The following is a 14,829-nucleotide window of genomic DNA, read 5'->3' as shown; positions in this document are numbered from 1 at the left end:
TCCTGCAAGGCAGCGTGTTGAAGGGGAAATGGCTGTAGAAAGTGAGGAGAGAGGGAGAGGCTCTATCACCAGGTAAGAAAGACCACAATGTAAGGATCCTTCTCCTACCATGGATGTGCTTAGGTTCTCTTTTTTGCCTCTTCTTCATCCACTGCAATATGGGCACTCATATTCTTGAAACAAACATCTTGTGTGTTCTCTGGGCATCTTTCCCTGCTGCTGGAGATTAGAGCTTGCTCCCATATAAGCACACACATACCTGCACGCCTCTGAAAGAGGCCGCTGGGGCTCTGAGCAGCTCTGTTGGTAGTTCCCTTACAATCTGTGCATCTGACCTGCCTTTGCCCTGCAGTCACAGCTGCAGCAGCAAAATGTGCTCTGTGTGTGTATGCATGGTGGTAAAGCTGGCAAGCAATTATTTGCCTTTTTTTTAATCCGCTGCTTAATAATTACTGCTTCTTTATTCATTTTAAAAGGTCCTATGTGATCACAAATTGATTTATTTACCAGCTACTGTTTAGATAGGTACACTAAAGTAACCACCAGCCTCATCTATTGATGCATGTGCTTTATCATGCATTCAATAGTCTTATTTCTCCATAATGAATGAGTCCTCCAGTGGGAAATAAAGTGAAATGCCAGTTTAGGGATCAATCAGTGCTCATATACAGCCTTTATAATGGGAAGTTTATGGGCTGTAGTGAAGGTATTTTTCTACAATAGCTTGGCTGCACCTTGGTACTGCAGGTTTTGGCTTTGCTAAGGTACAGGTCCAGAAGAAATGGATTACTAGAAAAAAATCAGAACTGAAAGAAAATGTAATAAATATGTGTACGGCCCTACATGATAAAGATGCAGCTTCTCATTGTGCTGCGTTAGTGAGGTGTGTGGCTTTATTTCCACAGTGCTCTGTAGGTCTGATCCAAAGCTTGTTTGAATTGATGAGGTTTCCTTTTGTCTTGATTGACTTTGCATTAGGGGTCTGGTAGGAGCAGAGCTACAGGAGCTGAGTATCAATGGGGCAGAGAGAGCTTCAGTTTGAGTTTGGGTGCCTTTGCCTTCCTTGGGGCAGAGACTTGTCCTTGGAGAAGAGTTCATCCCAAGTAACTAACTCTGGGCTTCCTCCAGAGTCAACAGAGAGGTGAGCGAAGGGAGCAGGGAATTCATCTCTCCTGATTGTCCTAAATCCCCTTCCAACACCTTGGGGGATGCTGACAGCCCTCACTCAGGACCACCCTTTCCACTGATGAGGGGCACAGATATTATTGCAAGTGTCAGCTGCGAATGGGATCTTAATATAAGGAGCGAAAGAATATGTGAAAAGTTAATTTGCCATAAAATATGTCCAAACCCCCTTTTTTTTTTTTGCTTTTACAAGGGGTTTTAACTGGGTAGGATGAAGTGGTTTGCAGCAATAACGGGTCTGTCGTAGAGGTGATAGATATCACTTTACTGATGGTAAAACGATATGAATCAGGCTTGTCTGCCAGCGTGATTACCTAATTGTAGTGGAGGAGTTCAGCAAGGCCACGGCAGTCGCTGTGATTAGACAGAGTCTGTGGGTTATTCCACTCCTGAGCCTTATCACTCAGGTTTCAAGGCTCGGGAGAAATATGTCAGGGCAGCTGTCAGGGATTGAATGAACCATCCCCACCAATGGGAGAGTCTCCTTCCAGTGCTGAGGAGGATACCCTTGAAAAAAGATGGAGGATTAAAGAGCGTGGTGCCTGGGAGGGGTGGGAGGAGGATGGATGGTAAGAGCTCTTATTGCGGCTTGGGTAATATTGATCTTGCCATTAATAATGCGATGAACCTTAAGTGAAATTCAAGTGTCAGTGCCAAGGCAGGTTATTTCTGTCATAAACGGTACATGAGGCAACTTGAGAACAGTGATATTAAGAGGGGTGGAGAGAAGGGGAGAAGGAGACTGTGTTTCTCAGAGCCTGTGCTTTGTGGGTGTGAGAGGGATGCTTTAACCTCGGGGCAGGGGTTCAGGGGAAGTTCAGTGCTTCTCCAAAGTGGACAACTCTCAATGAAACACCCCAGAAATTCATTGAGACCCCTCATTTTCCAACAACTAATTGTAGTGCCTCTTGCAAGGCTTCATGCTGACCTCTTCCTGCCTTATACCCAGACCCTGAGAGCCTCGTGCAGCCTTTCCCACTTCTGTCCACTTTTAACACTTTTTATTGTCATTTTCCTTGACTCCTGGGGGCTCTTTTCAAATGTTATGACAATAAGATATTTTTTTCTGCTCCCTGAAAAATTTTCTGTCCCTGAAGCTCCTCATGCCTGTTTGGATCATCAAGTAACAGAGCCTGCCTTGCAGTAGTTTAGGGCAAGGTCAAACCTAGGGTTTTCCAGTGAAGGACTTGAAGACCTTCCTTTCCTGTGCCCACAAACCCAGATTGTCTTTCATTATGCTTCAAATTCCTGATTTTTCAGCTGTTCAATTTTAGTTTTTATTTGCTGGAAGGCTAAAATACCGTTTTTAGCCCAGGTTTGGGAAGTAGTGCAATGAGTTACTTGCTCTAATAACTACACTTGTATTGATTTTGGAGGGCTTAAAACATTTGCATTGTTTATAGCCATGCCTTCAGCACCCAGCTGGGGACTTGACCTCAGGTTATGGGCATCTCTTCTACATGTCCAGTGAAATTCTCACCAGTCTTGACAGTATCCTGTTGGAATATTTCATCCCCTTCCTCTGAAAATCAAGCCTTGTCGATCAAAAGATAAGGAACCAGGGATAAGCAGTTGGGTAGTTAAGAAGACCCAGAGTGGATTTGCTATCTCAGGATACCTCGGGCATTGCTAGTGGCTGATTACATGAAGGGGACTGAATTCTTTCATGGTATTTTGCTGTTCACTGAAAATGTGTACGGGTCATTGGCATCCCAAATCTTATGTTTAATCTCCTTCCCCATTGCAAACCTACCTAAAGGCCTTTGCTGTGCGGCATTTTATCTTGCTTCTCAAGGTCTTTGGAGGACACGGGAGACCTTTAACATTTCAGATGCTTTAAAAATGCACTTTGGACCATGCAGGTTATAACCTTAAAATTTCCTTCCTGTAGGAAATTTCTCCCATTTTAGCATTCAGTGAAGCTACTCAGCTTTTTTCTAGCCTGAATGGGACACAGAGAAGCCTAGATATGTGCTCCAGATTAGATGCTGATACAATGCAAACACACTATAGAGGAAATCCTGGTGGGGTCAGGTTCCCTCCTTAGATTGTATCTTTGCAGTGGGTTGCTCAGCATGGTAACTCAATCTTATTTAAGAGTTCCCTTCAAATCAAGGTGACGCTGTTTTCCAAAGCATTAAAAAGCTGAAGCTAATTACATCTTTATTTCATTAAACATCCAGAAAGTTGCACATAGATTTCAGGGAATGGCATGACCTGATTTACAAACATTATCACCACATGTGCAGTGTCCATGAAAGCAATTTCATAAACATTTCTTTGCTGTTTCCAGCTCACTGCCTTATATTTTCAGCAGGGCTTGGTGCAAAGATGCTACCACAAAACTATCCTTTGTGTTGCTTTCCTCCGGGAAAGCCAAGCAGTCCTAGACATCCGTCGCCTGGATAATGGGTCTCTTTAAAGAGCTTTGAGACCAGCAGCCCAGGAGAGGTTTGCAGTGGAGCCTGGCTGGAGAGTATCTGCCACTGAGGAGGGAAAAGGCCTCAAAACAGTGTGGGCATGGGACTGGATAAGGGCAGTGTCGCAGTTTGATGGGATATGGAGAGGGGAAATGGAGCAACACATGTTACTGTAGGGCAGTGGTGGACGAGGAACAAGGGAGAGCAGTGAGCTATACAAAATGAAGCTATTATCTTTAGCACCAGATTTGCTATCCCTGAGCTGGATAAAGAGACTGACACCACCAAAATGATGCACAAAGCATCTCTAGAAGCCTAAACTCCTGTTAAGACCTGTCATAGCACCCTGGTCAGGACAGCAGCGTATGATTCAGATAGTTCCTTGACCAGAAGACCTCTCCTTTCATAAACAGGGAGCATCTAATCCAGACCTCACCAGTGAGTGGTCTGAACTGCCATCTCTTCTTTCCATTCACTGTATTGGAAGCTAGCAGCTGTGGATAACGGCTGGTATGACTTGGCCATCACTGTTCTGCTGCCTGTCCCTCTGCCCTTTCTCACCCTTCATTCCTCCTAGGCTCTTGCATCTCTTCTTAGAGCTGCTTAACTCTGCATGCACAGCTGAACACCCACAAGCTAAAACACAGGCAACAAAGTGCTTAAGAGTCAGCATCAGGCATTTACCTGCTGTGACATAAGTGTAACTGCACAATTTCCCTGCTTCCAGTCTTTGACTGATGGTGGTTGTAGCAGTCCTTCAGGAATTGTATTCATAACCCCATTTCTTTAAAGGCTTTCTGGGCACCTCCAAGGTCTTGGGAAGGCAGGAGACAGCATGCACCACCCCACCTCAAAAAACAAAGTATTTGGGTAAATGCAGCTTAGAACAACAGGACCTGGCTGTGAGTACACATTATGCATTTGGCATGAAGGGCGCTGCTGTTCCCATATGGGTATGGACAACTCCAGCCAGGCAGACTAGACTCAAAAAGAGCAAGTGATTAAATACAGACCTGGAAGGTTTACTGCCTTTAATGTAACACACTGAATTACTGTTATTTGTTGCCTGGTTTCTAAGACTCTACATTTATCTCATGTTTTACGTCTTCTTCCAGTCTCCAGGGATAGAAACAGAGAGCTGTGATTCTCAGCCCATCCCTTGATGGCAAGAGGGGATCAATGCTGTGATTCTGGGACTGGGGATGCTTGAAAAACCCCACAAAATATTGCAAGGCTGAGGCTAAAATCTGAGATGAGCTCTCACAAGTCTCATAATTTGCTGTTTGCCTCCAGTCTTCAGCTCCTGGAGCCTTGCCATTAGGTGAAAGCACTGATTTTTATGGTTTTATTGAATCTCTTACTATCACAGTGGTGGAGACAAACAGCATGAGCAGGGTAGGGCCAGCTGATGCCACCATCCATCCTAAAGCCTGAAGCAAGTTAAATGAACCAATAACATATCTGCTTGAGTTTCATATTAGGAGTTTTAATAGCCCTTTTTACAGGTAGAGTGATCACTTTGTGCTCTCAATATTAGTCCTACTGGCCTAAAAACCCTGTGTGTTTCAGCTTTGGTGCTCATGCTCTTGGTGGGATTTGGGCAGGCACCCATCCCACCCCTGCATTGCCATGGGATGAGGTGTTGGTGAGGTGTGTTCTCTTCCTTCTTATAGCAACGCTTCAGGTGTTCAGAGCTGGGAGTGCTCCACAGTGCTGCAGTCATTAGTGGTGACATTTACCTCCCACTAGAAACATTACTAGAGGTAAGCAACTAAATAAGCTTCCCTTTCTCCCTCCCAAGCATTCTCTTACCAGAAAGTCACCACCTTTACAAAACACAAGTTAAAACCTCAGATCAGCTGCTCCCTCCAAGCAAAGCTGGTGTTTATTGCCTGGCTAAGGATGACAACCGCCTTCCCTTTTAATCAACATGAAAAACACCCCTACCCTACCCACTATCTCAGCCTCCCACCCGTGACATCCCCCTTCCCTCTCCCAACCAGGCAGCACATTTCAATTTAGCTTGGAGCGAGGGAAGCTCGATTGGGTTATTAAATTTCACACCCTAATTGACACGCTGCTGTAAAATCTAACTTGCACAAACACAATTTATACTAATGACACAGGGGGGGAAGCTTTCTGCTTCCACTGCCCCTCTCATTCCCCCTCTCCTCCAGCTCCCATGGGAATCCAGCTTAATTGTGCAGGGGGTGGTTAGCAGGGGTGGGAGGTTAAAGAGAAATAAATACTGGACCGCTGATGGGATGTTTCCTGTTTGGGCAGAGGGCTGTGCAAGCGATGGGGTGTGCGGGTTTCGGAGCGTTCTCTTCCCAGCACCTCCCCAGGCACGTCATGATCCGACTTAATAAATCCTTTATGGCAACAGATTAACCTCAGCTGGGTCCTCTGGCATGAGTTGATGTTTTACAGTTAGACCTGTTGGAGATCTTCGTTTCCCTGTGACTGACAGGCTGGCAGCCACCCATCCCTGTATAAATGCTTATCCTCCACCTCCTATTTCTGACGGGGAAAACCCTGCCACAAGCAAATTGGCCCCCAGGAGGTTCCCTCCTTGCTGCTTTGGACACAAAGCTCACAGCACCGTTTTCCTCCCCTTTTCCCCTGTGACAGCCAACCGGATAAAAGCAATCTGAGGAAGTACCTTGTAGTGCCCTGTGCCACGGGGATGGGGCAGACGCCAACGAGGCTCCCAGGAGCAGCAGTGCTGGCTCCACTGTGTCCCTAGGATTGCTTTCCCCACAGAAGTTAGAGCATAACCACTTCTATTTCTTTTATTCCTTCTGGAAGATGTGTTTAAATAATTGATGACAGAATCTTAGCAATGCCTCGCAGTTCAGCTGATTCTGCTCTGTAGTTTCCCTAATACTACACACCAGGCACTCTTTTTTTTGTAAAGAACAAATGAATCATTTTAAAACCTGAGTTTTTCCAAAGATGTGCACTTGTTCTCACATCTTAAATTCCACCCTCCAGGCTCGGGGCCCTGCTGGACAACAAGGAGCTGGCATCCTTAGCAAAGGAGTACTATTATAGTAAGGCTATATTCCAGTAAGAGATGAGGCAGCACAGCTGATTTTAGATAGCTGTGTATCTGGGCTATAGCATAACAGCTTTGCATAAGTCATACCATCCTTCTGAAGCAAAAATCAAGTGATGCCCAGAGCCATGCTCTAATTTTAGCTGTGTCTGAATCGCAATGTCAGGACTCAAAATTTGTGCCATGTGATGGTAACTATATTTGAGTTACTTCAGCATCTTTCTCCTGTATGTCTTCTCATACAAGATCTTTCTAAATATATAGGGAAATAACAGTTTGTAGAGCCAGGGAAGGTATAGGCCCACCTCCATGCTCTTCATACCTTCTTATTCCTGATTTTTCAAGAAAAGAAGCCAGGAATTTATGGGGGAGAAATAATCCAAAATATTGAGGCTGGACCTAGCAGTGATTAAAACTTGCAACTTGTAGCCAAGTGGAAAAATCATCAGGGTTCTTTATGCCTTGAGGCAATACTCAACATCCAACTCAGGATGGGCATGTCGCCATTCCCTGCCCTATGCCCATTCACAGGGGCTGGTCCAGTAGCAAATCCAAAGCTCTGCTGGGTACTGGGTCCTGCCTGCACTGGGCATGGCCCCATTTTCTGGAGGGAGTGACTGAATCCAGGCAGACTTCATCCCCTTTGCCCACCCTGGGAGAAGGCAAGGCTCAGCCCCTGCTGCCTCGGCCACTCATTAATGCAGAGCATGGATTTCATTACACTGATTGCTCAATTCTGTTATTAACAAGGCATAAATCTCTGCATTAGTTGCTCTCAGCCTTTGGGTCACAACCCCTGGGAGAGGTCAGCAGCAGATGCCCAGCCTAGGTCATGGCCCTCAACCCATTACCTGTCCCGTTAGCTTCTTCATCAGGAATAAGAAGTCATGAAGCGTTTGGAAGTATGCCTAGACTTCCCCTGGCCCTCCAAACACCATCCTAAGGAGCTCGCATCTCTGTTCGCCTCATATAGAATCACAGACTGGCCTGAGTTGGAAGGACCTTAAAGCTCATGCAGTTCCAACCCCCTGTCATGTGAAGAGACAGCTTCCATCTGACTAGGTACATTGGTGCATGTTTGCTGGTGGTATAGATCAGCCCAAGGAGGCTCTTGCACTGTAGCCCTTAAGAGGGAACATATTTAGGGCTAGGAAAAAAGCCTACTTCCTGCTGTATCAACTCTTAATTTCTTTTAGCAGGTAGCTCTGGATGTTCTGCATCTGGCAAAGCCAGAGGCTATCTCAGAGGGCAAATAGGAACACGTGCAATAGCCATGTTGGGTTATGGCACGTTATCAGGTCACAGCTCTGAATGGCTGCACTGCACCATGGGGTCTGCATCCCCCTGTTAGCTGCTCCGGGGCACCACTGCTCACACTCAATACAAAAGCTCTAAACCAGCCCAACTCTGCTTTGCCTTTGCTGTTCTTTTAGCACCCAGTGGGGGAGGAAGGGTATGGGGACCAGGTGGCATTCATCCAAAACCAGCAAGCATTTCATTTTTGTCTTTATGGGCATTTTGTCAAGCATAACTACAGACGGGAACTCCACAAACAGTAATTAACCACAAGCTGTGGGCAATGTTAAAGTGCTTGCCCCCTAACCTGCTGGTACACAGGAAATCTGAGATGCTGCTAATAGGTTTTTCAGCAGCTGAGTTCATTTCTGGGCCCAAATCTATTTGCTATGGCTCTCAGATAACGCTGGTGATTATTTCCCTGAGCGCGCACCGAACGCTTCCTGTTGTGTGAGTCTTGACCACAAGCACAAACAAACAGGCTGGAAAATCGATACCCTGTCCCGTCAGCGGGCACTGGTGTCAACTAGAAACGCAGCTATGAAGCACCATAATTAATTACCTAAAACGCAAGGCAAGCTGACAGTGCTAATTAAGATGGGGAGTGACAGGTTGGAGGTCCCCTGGACTGCCCACTTCATTTTCACAGGGCTTATGAAATATGGGGGGATTGTCCCTCCTACCTTCCAGTGGCCAGATGGGAGAGCATAGGGCTCCCCTGGATCAATAGCTCATCCCAGCCATGCCCTACAGCAGCTGCTCTGGAAGGAGAGGCAGGACCAGGTGGTTACAGCAATAACATCCTCCCTGCCCTGCTCCACCCATAGGGAATTTTCCCCTTTCCTCTCCAGAAGAGAAATGAGGATTCAGGGCCCAAAGCAGGAGGATCCAGCACTCCTTCCAAAGAGGCTGTCTTCTGAGACACCCCTCTCTGGGTGCTCAAGTTACCCCTATAAAGGGGTCATCTGCTTCTGTCTCATAGTGCTTTCAGTCATACCTTGTAGCAGTGAGTGCCACAGGGAATCTATTTCCTAGCAAAGCGACTGTCCAACAGCTCTCCAAATTCAATCTCTCGATCTGGGTGCCTCTGCGCTGGGATGAGCTCTGGAGCCCAAGCAGGGTGTTATGCTGGGAGGGACTGCCAGGATGCAGAGCATCTTGGCCAAATCCTTCCCAGCCCACAGCTATGTTGGACCTGAGCTGATGTTCTGACCTTGCCCAGGTCTCTCTGTGGCTCTCACTCCTCACTCCTGATCCTGCCCCACCAAAGCTTCCAGGAGCATCACATACAGGGGCTTGCGATTGACTCCTTTGGCTATAGGATCAGTCACAGGAGGGGGATGCTCATTGTTTGACAGTCAAATATATTGTCTGTGCTGGTTCTGTTTCTGTTTTATTCTTTCCTTTTAAATACTTCTTTCCAGGTTGCATTTCAAGGGATTACCCTCCCGAGCTGACAGACAGACAGGTCTGTCAGTCTGTCTGCTTAGCACTCTATCTTCCCTGCAAATACCCTTGCTCTATAGCACGTGAACCAAGGATTAAACGCATAGAAAGAAGCATTTCACTGTGGCTTGGCCTGTAATGTCTTTTGAAAGTTAAGTTATGGCTGTTAAATGTTAACACCATATAATGCCTGTCTTTATTGTATCTTTGCAATAAAGTGATGACATGGCTCCATTATGAGCTAGGCACAGAGAAGCTCCCAAACCTACAGTGTTCTAATGGCACTTAATCTCCTTCCAAGTGCCCAAGATTCCCACCCAGGCTTTGTCTGCAGCGTTTCTCTGGGATCATGAGGACATTTTGAAGAGGAAAGACGAAATAAAGTCCACCACCCCCTGTTGTGCAAGGTCTGGGAAACCTCACACTTCCCCTCAGCACCACAGTGCCTCCCTTCTGCCATGCTACCTGTCCTTTTCCCATTCTCAAGGACAACCACAAAGTTGCTTATCAGCCTGTAAATCAGCTGTGGCAATAAAAGGCTGGCATCCAGAGCAATAGCTTTTGTACTAATGTACTACTTTGCAATTGCTGTGCATATCCAACATATTAATGACACAAATTCATTACAATAAATGAAGACACTGACTGGCCGGGGGCCAGAGTCAAGTAAGGACCATAAAAAAAAAGAAGTTGCTTTTGCTCCTGCCAATTGGCAAGTTTGTGATGCAAAGTTGAACGTGTTGGATGTAGAGTGATTCTGGTGAGTGATGGGAAGAAGTGACTGCTAAATAAAGGAGTAACGGTGCCAGGGATGTGGGGAGTGAAAAGGGAGGCTGCTTCCCATGTGATTAGTGAGCAGCCATGATTTCCAGGTGAAATTAAGGAGTCAAATGGCTTCATCAACACAGTGATGGATTATGTGTGAACTGGCTCACAGTTTTCAGGTAAGAAAAGCTGTTCACTAAGGTGAAGGACTCATTCTAAGCTGGGGAATGGGGATTTTGTTGATCTACTGATCTGTCTGTTCCTCCCTTTGTTTCTCTCTCCACTTTTGGATTTACTCTCTCCATTTACTGATCTAGTTGTACCCCTCTGTACCTCTCTCACTCCACGTGCTGCTCTTTCTATTGGTGGTCTCTTGCTCTATGCATTGACAGTGGATACAGAAATAACTGAATACCTCACATACTTCCTCGAGAGAGATTTAAAAACCTTTATGTTTCATTTAGCAAGGGCCGTGCAGTGCAGTATGTACCAGATCAAAGGCAAGGCACTGTTTAATTTAGCAACAAAAGCCAATGCCTTCTAATTAAAATTAGAGCTATTCAAATGAGAAACAAGACATCAATTTTTAAGGATGAGGAAAATTAACCATTGGAACAAGCGATCAACTGAACTGATGGATTCTTTTACTTGCAAAAAAAGATCTTCATAATTCTAGAACTGAAATTATAATCAGCAACATATTATTAGGTTGAAAGCTGAAATAACTTGATACTTTATTACCCTTGTTCTAGCAGGGTCAAATCAGGTGATGTAACCTTCTTGATGTGTGCTCTGCAGTCAGATAAGTGGGGACTGGTGAATTCAGCTTGTGAGTTGATCAGTATCATCATGGAGTCATGCCTTGGAAAACCGGACCGCCATGTAGGAGAGGCTCTGGCTTAGAAATGCATGGCTTGGACTTGGGGCTGGACAAAACAGACTTGGTTCTTCTGGAAGTGTGGACATGGAGGGTGCAGTATGGTGACAGGAGCTAGCAAATGAATCCATGCTGACAAGAGAAAAAGAGACAAAAGTGAAATTAGATGCAATGAGAGACATAAGCCAGCATTTTCAGAAGGAACTACTCATGTGAACAAACCTCCTGCTCCTGATATTGCATCAGGATATCACAGAATGGTTTGGGCTGGAAGGGACCTTAAGGCTCATTCAGTTCCAGCCCCCTGTCACGGGCAGTGACACCTTCCACTAGACCAGGTTGCTCAAAGCCCCGTCCAACCTAGCCTACAAAATGTCTCTAATGCTGGGTGATAGAGCCAGAAAGCTTGCCATGCATTGAAGGGATGTTAGCTCCCCACACAGGCTTGCAAATTCTGGCACTTTTCAAACTTCTTCTGCAACTGTGCCTGCAGAGAGCCTGGTTTTGTTAGGAAAACACCTTTTTTTACCACCTCCTGATGGCAGATTCTTTTCTTTTGCCAAGGGGAACATAAATAAAACGTCCCACACTAGGGCAGATGTTGAGCTGTTTCCTGACACAGCTCTGCTGCCATCCCTGCACCCATTCATTTCAATCCTGCAAGGCGAGAGCAGTTGTAGGAGACAGAAAGCTCCTGTTCAGACCAACAGGGCAATTGAAGGCCTTCCCTGCACACAACGCCGAGCCGGCATTCATGCTTCAGGGGGTCTTCAAAGTTAGCTACACATTTAGTGGCAAATGCAGCTAGAATGAAGGTTGATTAAAGCTCCTGGATAATTACTCGTTTAGCTGCAGAGCGTGTGCTCGAGGAGAAGTGTTGCAAAGCTTTCTATAGACTGGAAAGCCCAATGCCTCAGCCAGAGCTGCCAAGTGAACGGATGTGCCAAGTGGAGCACCGTAATGATATCAGTAACAGTCATTATACAGAGAGGGAAGCAAACACTTCCCCCATACAACTGCAAATCTGCTACAGCCTTGTGCAGCCGTATTTCTGTGCCTCTAATGGGAGCTTGGCTGTGGCTGGATTTACAAGTGGCCTCTTTCTTAGGCTCCTGTGTTTAAGTTTACCCTTCCCTCCTCCCTCACCTCTTGGTTATTTAGCTAAGGGCTTACTGGCAACGGTGTGAGCCAGGGGCTAGTTCTGCTGAAGGCATTGCCCATCACCCAGACTCAGGTGTGTGGAAAATGAACTGCTCATGTGGCCTTACCTGGGACCAAGCTCTCTGAAGACAATGCTAAATGCATTTAATTTAGCTGGGAAATAAAACCTTCCCCGCACCCAAAACTTTGGGATCCCTCATCTACCTGCACACAGATTCAGCAGGGATGCTGTAGCATCAGTGAGCATCCAGACCTAAAAGTTGGGCTCAAACCATGGGTTTCCTGGAGATGTGAAGTCCATGCTGATGATTCAGCAAGCCAGCTGAGGGTCACAGCTCATACTGGCTCCAGGAGGTGTTCTGGTCCATTTACAGTTCCTTAAGAATAGCTTCTGATGCAGTGTGCAAAGCATCACTTGCACTATTAAGGTGATGCATTCCTAAATAAGTGCCCAGTACAACAACGTGTGCAACTGCCATGATTCAGTACTTTGGTTCTCCAAAGTGTTGGGCAAAACAAAGCCCAATTTGGCTCCCCTTCCAAAAATGACCCCCACGGAGCACACAGGCAGCCATCCCAAAGGAAGAACTGCCATGGTAGTGTGGGATTAGATGGGTGGAGTAATTGTCCTAGGCACCATGTCATTATCTACAACTTCCAGGCCATCACAAATAGCACTTAGGGTCATTTCTCTCCTATTACAGTGGTGCTAGAGGATGCAATGGGCTAAGCCAGGAATGGGTCATGCTGCAGAGGGGCTGGCTCTATTAGCACACAAATTGCAGGCTTTCAGAAGCTGTCTTCTGAAAGGCTCCTAAATACACTCAACCCTAACTAGGAAGTTAAAAATGTTAACCTAATTGTCACCCAGGCATGCTTGTTTGTGTTACATGAGTCTGGATGCAAGTTTGTCCACTCCTTAAGTAAATCTATTAGTCTAAAAGGCAAACACAAGAGTCAGGTTTGACATTGTACGTTGAAATGAGTCCTGCTATTTCTCTTCTCCCCTACCTCTTCCTCCTTTTGCTAAGATTAACTGACGAGGTCTTTAATGCCATGGCCAATGCACCAGGATATAAATGCTGCTAAAATAAAAAGCAGACGAAGTTTCCGGTTATATGAAAACTACCTAAATGCAGGTAATACCTGCTAAAATAATTGTTCCATTAGGTAATTTGGCTCCATTCATGGTCCATCATTTTAAGAACTTTCCCCCTGATGTAAGGGGCAAAGTGTCCTTTATGTGATGTATCCTTAAAACTAGCTGGGATGAAACAATGGAGTGCGTGTGTGATGATCTGAGAGTGGAGGCACCAAGTTCTTATGAAGAAAGTGTGTACTTTCCCCCCCTAAGGACCTGTGGGTACCTTCAGAGCTGAAGAGATCTCGACTGTAGAGTGCATTAAATCTTTTCTGAGAGTTTCAGCTCTCTTCCTTGAATCTAGGAGGCTGGGAGAGTTAGAATTAACCAATGTTTGCTTGTGAGCTGCTCTGTACAACGAGGGGGCTGCAGTACAGGCTATAGGTGCACAGACAGGAAAAGGAAGGTGACTCTGGAGGGGAGCAGAGCTTCAGCTTTGGCTGATCATTTGATTCAGCTGCCTTTTGGGTGCAAACCTGCAATAGGTTTAGTTAGGAAGAGGCAAAGCCCAACCTTTCTGGGCAGGGTAGTGTTCAACTTTAGTAATGACCGAGTTTTTCTTTCCAGGGCTTACCAGAGGCTTCTCAATGAGGCTTCTGTGCTCCCATCACATCCAGTTCTCAGCTTCCTGCAGAATAAAGGAACCCCTTGCCCTGGCGTAATGAGTGTTTACCCAGGGGTGCTGATACCGTCAGAGTCTGTCACTGCAGGATCAAAACCAGAACTGCACAGCCTCTGATAAAAAGGCCAGATGTGCCACTTTAATTAATGCAATTTGCTAAACACTGCAACAATTAAGTGCAATGCGATAGCACAGTAATCTCAAGGGCCAGGAAGCGCCGTCCCCAAGGCATCCCCAGCTGCTCCAGCTTTCTTTTCTGCTCTGTCATTTTCTTACATTTACAAACTTAAAGGATTTGCTGGGGAGCCACAACATCAAATAAGAAAGGAAGCTGAAGGCGTGCAGGTGAACACATAAGGAGGGTAAGGGACTGCTCACCCACAGGTGGTTTGGATGGGGATCTGTTATGTGAATGGTGACAGTTCAGATACGCCCAGGGGCACAGGCTTATGCACAACCCACACAAATACAGCCCCCAGTGAGCAGCAAGAGGCACAAACAAACATGTATAGGAGCTGAGACCAAATACCCCAGACAGAGCAAACATGTACCCAGGCTGTTGTACAAACACCCTGTAACATGTTTCCAACACACCTCTAATGCTGTGCAGGCATCAACACCAGGCTGGCCATGCACCATCCTTCCTTTCCCTCCCTCAATATGTCCCTCTCTGCCTGATAACCCAGCACAGGAACCTGGGCATGTTCTGCACGCTCCCCATTACTTCTGTATAAGTTCATGCAAGAAACAAAAGTGCTTCGAAGTTCCTCCTTCAGATGCTTGGATCCTCTGGGACCTTCCTACTTAAGAACTGGAGGAAGCAAAAAAGAAACACAATAATGAGAGGAAAATGAAGAA

The 14,829-nt window shown here is 46.0% G+C and overlaps 2 long non-coding RNA genes across 2 annotated transcripts in view; one reads left to right on the top strand and one right to left on the bottom strand.

The window, feature by feature from the left end:
• LOC133225092 (uncharacterized) overlaps positions 1 to 14,829 on the top strand; it is a 97,600-nt gene that overhangs the window by 45,921 nt on the left and 36,850 nt on the right. The gene's annotated exons all lie outside the window — the stretch shown is intronic.
• On the bottom strand, positions 10,603 to 13,853 carry LOC133224985 (uncharacterized). Its single transcript, XR_009728988.1, has 2 exons — positions 13,355 to 13,853; positions 10,603 to 11,179 (listed from the first exon to the last, which is right to left on the bottom strand). It is a non-coding gene; the product is annotated as an uncharacterized LOC133224985 (long non-coding RNA).

The sequence above is a fragment of the Neopsephotus bourkii genome, unplaced genomic scaffold, assembly GCF_033783945.1.
Source record: "Neopsephotus bourkii isolate Nb327-2 ecotype Australia unplaced genomic scaffold, CSIRO-AGI_Nbou_v1 NB_1749, whole genome shotgun sequence".
In the NCBI taxonomy this organism is placed as follows: domain Eukaryota; kingdom Metazoa; phylum Chordata; class Aves; order Psittaciformes; family Psittacidae; genus Neopsephotus; species Neopsephotus bourkii.
The sequence above is the reverse complement of the archived record's forward strand: the minus strand, read 5'-3'. Positions and strand labels throughout refer to the sequence as shown.